The sequence below is a fragment of the Cebidichthys violaceus genome, unplaced genomic scaffold (genome assembly GCF_023349555.1).
Source record: "Cebidichthys violaceus isolate CVI_PGR_0920_01 unplaced genomic scaffold, fCebVio1.0.p SCAF_3, whole genome shotgun sequence".
Lineage (NCBI taxonomy): Eukaryota > Metazoa > Chordata > Actinopteri > Perciformes > Stichaeidae > Cebidichthys > Cebidichthys violaceus.
Genome location: NW_027176483.1, coordinates 15,149,011 through 15,161,817, shown reverse-complemented (window position 1 = coordinate 15,161,817; position 12,807 = coordinate 15,149,011).

Genomic DNA, 12,807 nt, shown 5'->3' with positions numbered 1-12,807 from the left:
TACAAGCAAGATACTTTGAGATGTTATGTTTTCAATTTTATGTAGCTTAAAGTTTAAAGCATATTGCCTTGCTTGCACCTGGTGGCACTTTTTGTTGTTGTTGATTAGACTAACTCTCTTTGAGGCTTTGAGAAGTGCAATAGATGATTCAGGGAACTGGAACTAAAGGCGAGCACTGGACGAGAGAACTGATCGTCTTGCCTTTTCATTCTTCACAGGAACACACAACCTCAGGGAATACATGAGCTGTGGGATACTGGACTGACCAATGTAGGCCATACCAGTCAGCTCCTCTCACCTGCCGCCAAACAGCCACGAATACTCAGAGGAGCCAAGTAAAATAGAAAGGAACAGGACAAGCGTTCGGACAGTCTTTGTTGGTCTGTCCTGTAACACAGCTATCTCTCATTCACTATTGTACTGGACCTCCTGTAATGTAGTACATGTTGGCCATGTCAACATCGATAAGGAAATCTGCTCTGAAAAACAAAGATAGACTGAGATGAGGTCACTTGCTGAGAAGGCTGTGGGAAGGTTGTGTTCTTCTTTGGAATTAGACTATCGTGACAGGAGCCTGCTGTTCCTGAAATTCCTGAATGTTCACACCTCCGTTCCAGCATACAACTCTTTCGTCCAGGTCAAAAGAGGAACACTATTTCGCTGACTTAGCTCAGATAGCATCATGCATTTACAGATTGGTCGCCAAATGCAATGTAGGAGCGTCTGTTTTTGCTTCAAACACTATTAAGGTCTGAACCATACAGGGTTCCTCAGAGGGAGATTTCATTTGATATCAAAGAAATCGACTAGTTAATCCGCCAGTCAAAAACATACCTACGCAATGAAACCAAATGGCGAAGTTGTTTTTTAGAGTTGTTTTTTAGAGCGCAGTCCTGCACTCATCACGTGCAGGGAATTTATTAGACCCCTCCATGGATGAGGTCAGCGTGTTTAATGCAAGGGATGTGCTGGTATTTTAGTAACTGAAATAAACACACACACACACACACACACACACACACACACACACACACACTTTCCACAGACATACACAGCAAATACACACAGAAAACATGCACACAGACAACTCTCACTCATGCTCTCTCTCTCTCTCTCGCTCTCTCTCTCTCTCTCTCTCTCTCTCTCTCTCTCTCTCTCACTCACACTCACACACACACACACACACACACACACACTGTATGACTCAGGCCAGCAGAATGTGTTTGCTGCCTTCTCAACTCTCATCTGGAAGCTCCAGACATGAGATAACGTGGATCCAATGATGACTGTCTGCCTGACCAAGGGAAAACGACCCCCTGGACTAAGTCCTGTTCCTTACTCCATGGCACACACACACACTTTCTTACACACAATTGACACAAACACAACACTACACAAACAACCCCCAGCTCCATGGCATAATCACATGAGGCGTGCGGGTGATCCGTTGCATATGGTCGAGAGGAAATTTACACATGCCATCCATTCATTTACTGTTTATCTATGATTAATCAATGCACTACATCCTGTCATCCGCCTACAAAACAAGTCATATATCTGCAGGCTAATGCACTGACACAGTATTGTGTAATGTTTAATGTTTGCTCGAATGGATTCATATAGATGGAGGAAAGGCGTATGAAAGTGGATTCCATGAAGAGTGCTGGAATCCTGGTGTTACGCCAAGGAAAAACCCCATTTCCACGTACATGACACTTAACGAGAAGTTATATCCATAATTAATGCAGTACAGGACTTGCATGTCAAGATATTTTGGAATGCTGTACAGTACAGAGCAGCTGCTAAGATCTCAGAAATAGATTGGATTTCACCTCAGATGGATCCTCGTGCCTCAGTCACCACACACACAAGGGTAGAATACTCACATGTAGGCCTACAATGCATTGCAAGTTATACAGTATGTACTCTGAGAATACACGCAAGCACATGTGTTTCTAAATCCTGCACATACTGTATAAACCCTACGTATGCAAGTATCCCATTACAGATATACCCATGTTATTTTACCCCTTGCCATTTTCCTCCCCGGCCAAACGCAACACAGTTTGGAAACTCAACATGGATCGGTTCCCATCATTGCCATAGTTGCCATTTTCATAGCGTTAGATTTTTCCAGAGTGGAGAACTTCTGTTTGTTTTTACTGCTACTGTCAAACATTCAGCTGCCCTGCAACCTGATTCATACTGCCGAACCTGACAGAGCTCCTTTGTATCATAAAACTGGCACACAAACTGTGCGCAGTACATACATACACACACACACACACACACACACACACACACCCACACACACATGAAAACACACCTTCACCTGAACTAATGGAAATGTACATACTTATGCATTAATGACAGCTAATAAAGGCATCTCCTCCAACACACACACACACACACACACACACAAATACACACACACACACACTCAAACGCACACACACTCTTGACAGTAAGAAGGTAAGCTGGTTTCTTTACATCAGAGTTTCCTCCAGTCCGCCTCACTGGGAAATAATAAGCAGCATTTAACAAAATGAAAAGGAGGGAGAGGGAGAGCAGCCACCACGTTCACTCGCACAAAGAGTGCGTTTGAGCAACAGTGTTGCAGATGGAGCAAGTGAGTGCGCAATAACAACGTTGATGACTGATATTTCTTTAACACTGGAGCCGACTCCTCCACATGGAAAAGAGCAGAAGAGGAGGTGGGGGGGGGGGGGGGGGGGGGGGGGGGCTGAGGCTGCTGTATTCACCTGATGCCAGACCATAACATTATGACCCAATCCCTGTTATATTTACTGGTGGGGAACACTCGGTGGTGCAGGAAGAAGCTATAACATTGTTTTTCCCTCCTGTTAAAAAGCCTGTGTTCTAGTAAAACGTTGGGGGGCTCAAACCCACAGCTCCCCCCAATCTGCTTCCAGGGGGAAAGCTGAGTCACCTGAGCCCGCCTCTGCCCTCCGGCTCTCTCCATCTATCTCTCCATCTTTCTTTTTGTCTTCTTTCTCTCTTTCTCTCCATCTCTTTTTACTCTGCCTTTGGAGGTAACCGCAGAAAAGCTGAGCCAAAAAAAAGGGGGGAGGGGGGCTTTTTTTTATTTTTATTGCAAATGTACAAACTGTAATGGATCCATAATGTTACCCACAGGAGAATCTGCTTTCATGCACTATACAACCGTTAAATGGGCCTGAGATGTATATTGTGCATATGTACATTGAAATACAACCAGGGTTTGTAATTTTGCCTAGATAGTGCTGTGTGCTGTGATTTAAAAACTTGAAAACTGACAATAGAAAGTGATAAGAAATACAAACGAGTCCCTCTTTTATGAGTCATTTATTGGGCAATGGGCGGCCTTCTCAAGATGTCATCAACACAACAGAGGGATCTTTCACACACACACAAACAGATATTATGTTACAGGAACAACAACCGAGAACAGAAGGGTAAGGGGGGGGGAGCAGGCCACGATAATAACAAGGCAAGATGGATCTGCTGTTGTCTGGATGAGGACAAACTTTTTGATGATAAATAGATTTGACCACTGTGATGTTGTTGAGTGGTCTCCCTCAATATTTTGTTTTGAGACTTGTGTGGTCAGTGCTTCAGCCTCAGTGCACATGCATCCTAAACTGTTTTTATTTATCCTTTATTTAACCAGAAAGGCCCCAATATCTCCTCTGCCAGACAGTGCTGGTCAAGATGGGCAGCGAGTAAAATGTTTCATGTACAAACACGAACAGATAACATCACCAAGAAAACACAAGTACAAACGGGGACAGATAACATCACAATGAGAAACATACCAAAACACAATAACAGACACAAAACACAGTGGAATCAGAGGCTAAAATAGGTAACAATATCGTGCTGTAAAAATATACTTTAAATCTTTTGACACAAAGAGGATAAAGATCTCAAGTTAAGTTTGCCTTGCTGATCGTTCCGAGCTTGTGGGGAGTGAAAGGAAAAGGCAGATTTACCCAGCTCTGTTCGGCTGCCCTTTTGAGTGGCGAGACTGGCCAGAGTGTTACACTAACTGTACACTTAAGCGTTGTGTAAGGCGCCAACACCAGTCACTTCAGAGCCACAGATGAAGTGTCAGACTGGAACCACGGCGTGCAACATTAACAGGCATTCACCCCCCCCCCTACCCTTGGACTGCCTCTGACTCGGGTCCAGCTCCCATAGTTGTGGGCTGATGTTGTTATTGTTGTTTTTCGTGCTGAGAGCAGGAGTTCCAGCCAAAACGGACTCCTGTTGCAATAACAAGACCTGGAGGGCCCCTGCTCTGCTCTACGCAGGGCTTTATTGGTACAGGGGAGCACCAGCAATGATGTCTGTGGACAATCAACAACCAATTTGCTAAGAGGCGAAATGGGAGATCAGCCAGAGACTGTTCTTTTTCTTTGTCCGTGTCCAAGTGCCGGGTCTCTGTCACTGTTAGACATCAATGTATGCTCACTTCCTCTTGTGTGTCATTGGCCACCACAAGAGGCCACATGGAGATGTTAAAGGCTATCCAACACGTACGCAAGAACATTGTGGCCTATCTCAGTCGAAAACATAAAAAAAAATGTGTAGGGAAAATACAGACCGACTAAACAGACATGAAATGCACCAAACACACATAATGTGGGATTGGGAGTTCATACAGCCCATATGCATATTTATTGCACATCAACAGAAACGAGAAGTACAATGATGCACAAAAAATGTTTGATGACTTTTGGGTCACATTTTGATATAATGTCACGAGAGCAACAACCAATTTAAAACAAGAAAGGCAATATATCATAAGTATAGGTCTAATTGAAGCTCCAAAATGATGCAAATGTAAAGGAAGGAGGGTCAAGTCAATTTTATATAAATAGCCCAAAATTGGCCTCAAAGGACTTTATGACACGTTCTATTCTTAGACCCTCGATTTGGATAATGAAAAACTTAAGAAGTAGTTTATCATGGGAAAAAAAGGAAGAAACCACAGGAAGAGGAACAGAGTAGGGATCCTTCTTCCAAGACGGACACACATGCAATAGTTGTTAGATGAAAAGAATGGACAAGCCTACAGCAACAATGGAAATATTACACTATGGAGAAATCAGATGACAACCACATTCAGCATGAATTTATATTCAGTGTTTTCATTCTTACATAATGTGGATTATTATGGATTCTTGTTTGCATTTGCTACGGCTGTAGCTCAGTGGGTAGAACTGGCTGTCCTTAAACCACAAGGCCGATCTCCGGCTCCTGTCTACGTGACAAGATGTCCTTGAGCAAGTTAAGTTTCTCCCTGGAGCGCTTTACAGCAGACTACTGCTTTAAATGCCTAGGATGAAGATAAGATAGAGCAGATAAACTACACACACATAATGTGAGTGTTTGGGTGCACTTGCGTGTGTGTGCAAGATGTTTGTTGGCTCTCAAGGACATCACACCAACACTGACACACTTCAACTATCCAAAAATAAGCATGTTGCCCAGGCTGGGACATGGTACTTTGACTTCTTCTTCTGGCTGTATAGCGCATCTGGCATCAATGCACATGCATCCTAATGTGTTTATCCTATATTTAACCGGAAAGGCACCATTATATCTTAGTCCTGATCAAGATGGGCAGCGAGTGTACAAACATGTTCTACAGGCAAAAATAGAATAATAGTAGTGACACTACCTTATACAGCTGGTGTGTGTTGACCTGTGAGTGTCATACTAGTTGGCCACCCTTGACATAGGCTGTAATTGTTTGTTTCATAAGACATAGTAAACTTTAAGCCCTGTACCGAACGGTAGGTAGACATACATGCACCGAAACTTCTAACAGAAGCACAGGTATCAATAGGCTCTTTAAGACAGTTACAGTCCCATAACCATCTAATTGGTGGCCTTGCACTACAACACGTTATTGTGTGGATACGTAAATGTTGGGATTAATACAAAAAGCACAAGCTTTCTGCTACCACGGTTGACAAAGGGGTTACTGATGTCGAGGATGGAGATTAAGACGGAAGTGGAAGCCCTCAGACCCGGCTATGCCCCCACATACTGGGGAAAGCCCACTCATTCCATCAAAACTATTTACATAACTCCGTGGAGAAAATTGGCCCGTAGCAGTCAGCTTTTCCATGTGCGCCATACAGTAGAGACGCTGTTACGATAATTGTTCTCTTGCACGAGCAGAGGGCATATACAGTACAGTATTTACAGTGAGAAAATAAAGGCGGGAGGGATGGAAGGGAGAGAGGAAAAAGGGAGCGAGAGGGAAAGTGAGAGAGAGAGAGAAAGAGAAAACTGCTGATCAGGAAAGAGAGTGGGGTTCCACAGATATTCCCCCAACAAAAACACATCCAGTGTTGATTTTTGTCATTTTCTTGGCTCTGTGAAGTACAGTAGTTGGCAGAATAGTAAGCTCTCTGATGGTTTGTATGACTGGCTGTCATGGTCTTAGAGGTGGCTTCCCGCTGCCTCAGCGTATGCCCCTTCCCTCCCTCTGTGGTGACCCTAACCTCTCTTCTACCTACTCTCTCTTCCGCACTTTTCCTCATTTACACGTCTGCCATTTCTTCTCTTTCCCTCCCCTCCGACACAGTTGAAAAAAACAATCAACCTGGGCCCAGTTGTGTTGCCTGCTACACCTACTTCCCAGCTGGCATCCATTGTTTGCAATTAGTTCCAGGGCATGTGTTTGACAGCATGCCTATTTGTATGCGTGCAAACTTGCTTGTACATTTTTGCAGGAATGCACATCTGTGTCAGGGTGCAAATGTGTGCACACATCTGAGCATAAACACATTATTATTTTTTGTGCATTTTATAATCAGCAGAATACAAGGCAGCCTGGGTCAACCATGGACGGACACGGGTTTGAGTAGGTCCAATTATTAAGAACAATCCATCAATATGCAGTGCAAGTCCTGGAGCAGGCTCAGCAGAAAAACATGGCAAAAGAAGTGAAAGCAGAAAAATGTGGTTCTTACGAGGAGGGAGAGAAAAATCTGTCTTTACAATCCCTCTGTTTCGCCCTGCCAACTTTCTGCTGGCTGTTGGTAGTGCGGAAATGAGAGCGTGCTAGATTCTCCCCTCCCGAGAATAACACAAACCCCTCAAAGCTCAAATCAAACACACAATCCACGTCACAGGAAACCATTTTGAAGCGTAAAACCTCCCAAAGGGAGCTCCATTTGAATGCTGCGGGTATGCGCTGCCTTGCTCGCCCCCCTGCGCCTCCCTTTTTCTCCCCTCCCGTCTCTCTCAAGGCTTCAACCACAACCTAACCCGAACCACACCACCTCTCAGACGACAAGACTCCCTTTCTCTCACTCCCTGTCCATTTCCCCCTTTATTCCTTCCTTTCCTTTTTTTTCATTTTTGCTCTTCTTTGCGTCTCCCTCTCTCCGAGCCTGCTATCAACAATTATAATTTCATCATCAACAATAATAATGATAATGGAATACTAGATTTCTAGATAGATCGATCGATAGATCGATCTATCTATTGATCGATCGATCGATAGATAGATAGATGTTTAATGTTTTTACCATGCACATGGACACGCAGACACATGAGCCCCCTCCCCCAGCTCAAAACCTCAACTCCTCTTTGCCTGGCAATTGAAACGTAGAGGTCAGGAGGGCATATGGGAGGCAATCACAGTAGTTTGTTTTGGATCTCTCACCCCCACACCAAGTCCTTGGCTGTGCAGGAGCAATGCCGCCACCTTGCCTGCTTGCTGCCTGGGAAACAAACACATCCTTAATCACTCAGGGCCTGCATCCGCCAAGGCCACACTAGTTGAGCCCCATCTGACAAGCTCAGGCCAGAAAAGTTGGACTCCATCTGATGAACTCAGGCCATACAAGTCAAGCTCCGTCTACTGAACCCAGACCACATTAGTGGCAGCCAGACAGTCAAATTCAGGTCGCACTAGTTGAGTACCCTTTGTTGAAATAGAGCCAATGAGAACATACTCTTCAAGTTCAGTGTCTACTCAACCCAGACCACTCTAATCAAACCCTGATGGTCAAACCTAGGCCGGGGTAGTCGAGCCCCATCTAGTGAACTCAAGCCACAAAAGTCCAGCAGCGCTGGTTGAAATCAAGCCAGAAAAGGCTGATCCATCTCTGGCTGGGTGAGCTGTTCTGTCATTATTTTGGCTAAGTGTTGCCTAACAGTGGGATTCTCTGACGTAAGCACTGCGTAACTGAGGGCTGGCAGTGAAACGAGATGTAAGACACAAGAGAAGACGCTTTAAGAGCCATCCAGTGGCCGACAGCCATTTAGACCCTAGATGAGTTCGGCAAGTTGTCTTACGTGATCCATCCCTCCTGATCCCCAAAACCAAATGTATAGCCTCTAAATCTCACTCTATTTTTCTCTCTGTCCATCTGTCTCTCACCAGTTCACCTTCCCAAATATTTTCCTAGTTACTCTTCCAAACCGCTTTCCGCTGTACCACACTTTCACCCTTCTCTCACACCTCTCTTGAACATCAGTCACGGACGTGCTCAATGTGAGCGACTAAGATCAACGTCTGAGAATGTCTTTGTGTAACTGTGTTTGTGTGTAAACAATAGGGGTACTAAAACCCGGGCAGCATTTTTGCAGATGCTCCACTAGTGTCTGTTTGACAATGAGAGCTAAGGCAGAGATTTGTGTTGTACGGTAAACCACAACATTCTCAGACCTTAAAGAATCTCCCTTTTGAGATATCTTATTAGCATGTACTGGGTAAGCCCTATACACTCACACATACACACCATCGCCACAACACCCACCATGTTACACTCTGTCTCCATCGGGATGTCAGACAATTAACCTTGAGGTTCTGCTCCCTGGGTGATATAAAGAGATTAGTGACCCTGGTTTGATTGTGCGTGATGAGAGGAGACTTGTGTTAAAGTACACAATATTTCATTGCTTGGAGGAAATGAATTCCCCCAATCTCCAAGGTTTCAAGTCGGAGTGACCTGCGGGCAGGCGTAGACCAGTGATAGACCCACTGATCCCTATCCAGCCCACCGTGCAGCCAGGCGGCAGCAGGAGCGCTGAGCAGGTACATGAAGCGCTGAGACCAGCCGGGACTTCCAGGAAGTTCAGCATCAGGGATCAGTGTGTGTTATTGACTTGGCAAAGCCTCCAGCCAGTACGATTCCACCAGCGAGGGGTTGGCTGACTGCACCAGTGCACATATGTGTATGTGTGTAGACCAGGGCTCAGTGCTGTGTAGTCCAGATGGGTGGCCCGGCCCCAGTTGATTTCTGTTACTCTGTTATGACAATTGAACTCATTTGAACCACTGAATCCCTCTTTTTCCCTAGATAGTAACCCTGAATGCACCAAACCAACTCCCCTGTCCTCCTTTGCTCTTCTTACGTACGCCTCACTATTATTAAGTTGTTTCAAATTCTAATGTATGTGTTGTTGAACAACTGGCAGTGACAGGGACCACCCAACCAGCAGAGGAGCATTGTGTTAATAGCAGGAATAAGGAATAAGCTGGAATGTCAGGAGAAATTCTTCCCCTCTTTCAGACAGATGTCTGTGCGTAAGCCTCACAAACACTGTGCCACAAAATAATTTGCCCGAAGGCTCCTCTCTCTCTTGGTCACCACAAATTAATCTTTCAGCACAAACTTAGATCAAAGATCCCGCCGCTGCCCGTTTAGTGATGAAGGGTGGCATGTGCCATCTTCTATTGTCAGGGCTTCTAATTGATCCTAATTGATGTTGTGACAGGCGAAGAGGGGTAGGGTCTCTGGAGGAGCGCAAAGTTGGAAAACAGCGTTCAGCTTTTATTAAGCACCAACACTGCTGAAGAAACCAGAATAAGACAAGACTGGCTTAACTGATTGATCCTTTGTGTGGATGCGCATGGAAGCAATAAGATGCTTCACACGAACCAGACCAGGACAAGATGTTAACAAATCCTACAAACAGTGGAGGAAGAACCATTCAGATTTTTAACTAAAGTAGAAATACTAAAATAAAATGATATATTATTACAGAATTTCCCCATTCAGCGGTGTCATTTCATCATACAGTGATTTATTATTGATGCATTCCATGTAAGGTGAATTTGAATGGTGCAGCTGGTTGAGATGGAGCTGGTTTAACTACTTTATATCCTGATGGACGCTTTAATTTAAACAAATGCATCAAATGTTATTATACAATGTTTTATTAATACAATTTCTATCTGCATAGCAACAAGTAGCTGTCAAATAAATGTAGGCGTAAAAAGTACAATATTGCCCTCTAAAATGCGGTGGAGTGTTTCATGAAATCTGGCAATCAAGCAATGGTGGAAAGTGATTAAGTACTTTACTGTAAAAAAGAAAGTACTTGTTATAATTTGATGCGTTATTCTTAAACTACACTACAATACAGTGGCAAATATTTCACTTTTTACTTCACTACATTTATCTGATAGTTATAGTTACCAGTTACATTAGAGACATACAAAATATGTGAACATTACACACAACATACAACAGATACACAATATTACAGCACAATATTAAAATGCTGTTTAAATGTTAATGCATGAACACTAATTCAAAATGTAATATATATTATAATATATATTTACTTCTGAGTACTTCCCACTGTACTCAGGTAAAGTACAAGCACCTCAAAATTATAATAAGCACCGTCCTTAAGTCAAAAATGAGATGACATAAAAGTTACCAAATACCTTGTTTATGAACATCAATTTCATCTAAATCCCAATGTTTTCAAACCCTTCAAATAATGCAGTTCATTGACAGTCAGCCTGTGTAATTACAGTGTAGAAACACTAGATTTGATTTTGTTTGTTCACAAAAAGCTGCAAATTGGAAAGAAATCAGTGTGTGCTTTATATATGCAAACAATAGAAGATCATCTGTCATTCCTTCTTAATATTAGAAGAGCCTTGTTTGATAGTGAAGCGTTCGGATTCTCTGTAATTTAAGCAACAATAAACAGCCGGTCCACATGTTTCCTACAGCGTCCCCCTTCAGTTATTGCTCCTGGCGCTGAGCCAACAGGCGTATAGATGTGAGTACAGTATGACCGCGTGTACGCACACACTGAGGGGCCACATCAGGGTACACTTACCGTGTGTGCGAGTATTCACAATGAGGCATGAACACGAACATCATGTGTACATGTGTGTCTCTGTGTGCGTTTGTAGTAAATTCTTGGAAAAACTGAGGATGCTAACTTTTTCTTTTATGTAAAGGTGCATGCGGTACACAAACTCTCACTGAAACAGACACACACATGCACATATATACACACACTTATGGGGTGACAGAGTGCACTGGCTGAGCTCAGATGAACCAATGGCAACCTGGGGAAGGAGGAATGTGTATGGCACTAGTCCAAGAGAGGCCGTCAGAATCCTCAGCAGGCAACCCCGGTTGTCTTAGTGAACACAAGTGGGAGTGTATGGGAGTGTGTGCGTCTGCACAAAAAGGCTGGTAGGGGTAGTAATTGAGTAACTATATGAGAGTGTGTGTGTGTGTGTGTGTGTGTGTGTGTGTGTGTGTGTGTGTGTGTGTGTGTGTGTGTGTGTGTGTGATTTTACAGTTGGCGATGAATTGTGTGAATCCATGTGAGAAAGCCTTTAATTTAAACCTTTTGTTATTAGGCGAAGCAGACTACAATCTATGTGAAGCTCTCCCTTTCTTTCTTTCTTTCTTTCTTTCTTTCTAGCATACAGTCAAGCACAGCCAAAAGGTGGGCAGTGTTCCTGTAAGATACTTGATTTAAATGTCTTAACAGCTGCAAGATGCAGAGAAGCATCTGTAGGTGAAGAGTTGCCTTGCAAGTGGGCAGGTACTACAGCCAGCAAGGAGGAGATGTGCCCCCATAGGGAGGCTATAGAGAGTGAGGGTGGACATTCACTATAGCGCCACTCATCCCACTAATCCCAAAAATACAGCATGATGTCATGCAGATTCCAAGTGTGGACTGCAGTAGCAGAAACAGGGTCATGTGTGCACTTGACTAATGCACAACCGAACAAGAAAAAAAAAAGGAGAGAGGAATAAGGAGGGAAAAAAGAGGAGAGTGAAGAGCTGCTTAAAATATTCAACCCCCCTTCCATTAACTAACCGTGTAAGGATGGGAACATGGTCTGCACTGTACATCTCATGAGAGAGAGAAGAAAAGAGGGAGAGAGAGAGAGAGATGGCGCACTGTGGGAGTAGACCTCTTTCATCCAGTAGCCCTTGAATCCAGCTCAGCATTTTCTCAGTGATGTCATCTCTTTTTCACTCTCACTTCACCCTCTTCACTTTCTTCCTCACCTCCATCTGCTCTCCCTCCCCATCCTTCCTGGGCTTCCTTCGTCTCGCACGCACATGTTCGACCCCCCCCCTCCTTCTCTGCACTTACTCGACGTGTGCTGCATTACAATATACGATGCATCATGTTCAGCACACATGGATCCCTATAAATCTGGAGCTACCTACAGTCATCCTGAGTTCAGCTGGAATAGGATATGTGGGGCTCGCTGCTTTCACTGCATACCTCTCCATCTTCCTGTTCCTTCACTCTCCAGCCATGCAGCATCATCTGACAAGCAGGGAGAACACTGTGTTAACAAACAGGGAAAAGGCTGCTAGCCGCATGGACATGGCCAGACAAGGAGGGGGGCGCGGACATGTTGTGCTTGCAGCTTTTTATTGGGTTTGAAGACAAGGGAGAGGTATGGGAATAGAGAGGAGTGTATAGCTCAGACACACACACACACACACACACACACAACCTTCCTTTGAAGTAGTCATTATTTTTTACGGCGGTGGATTT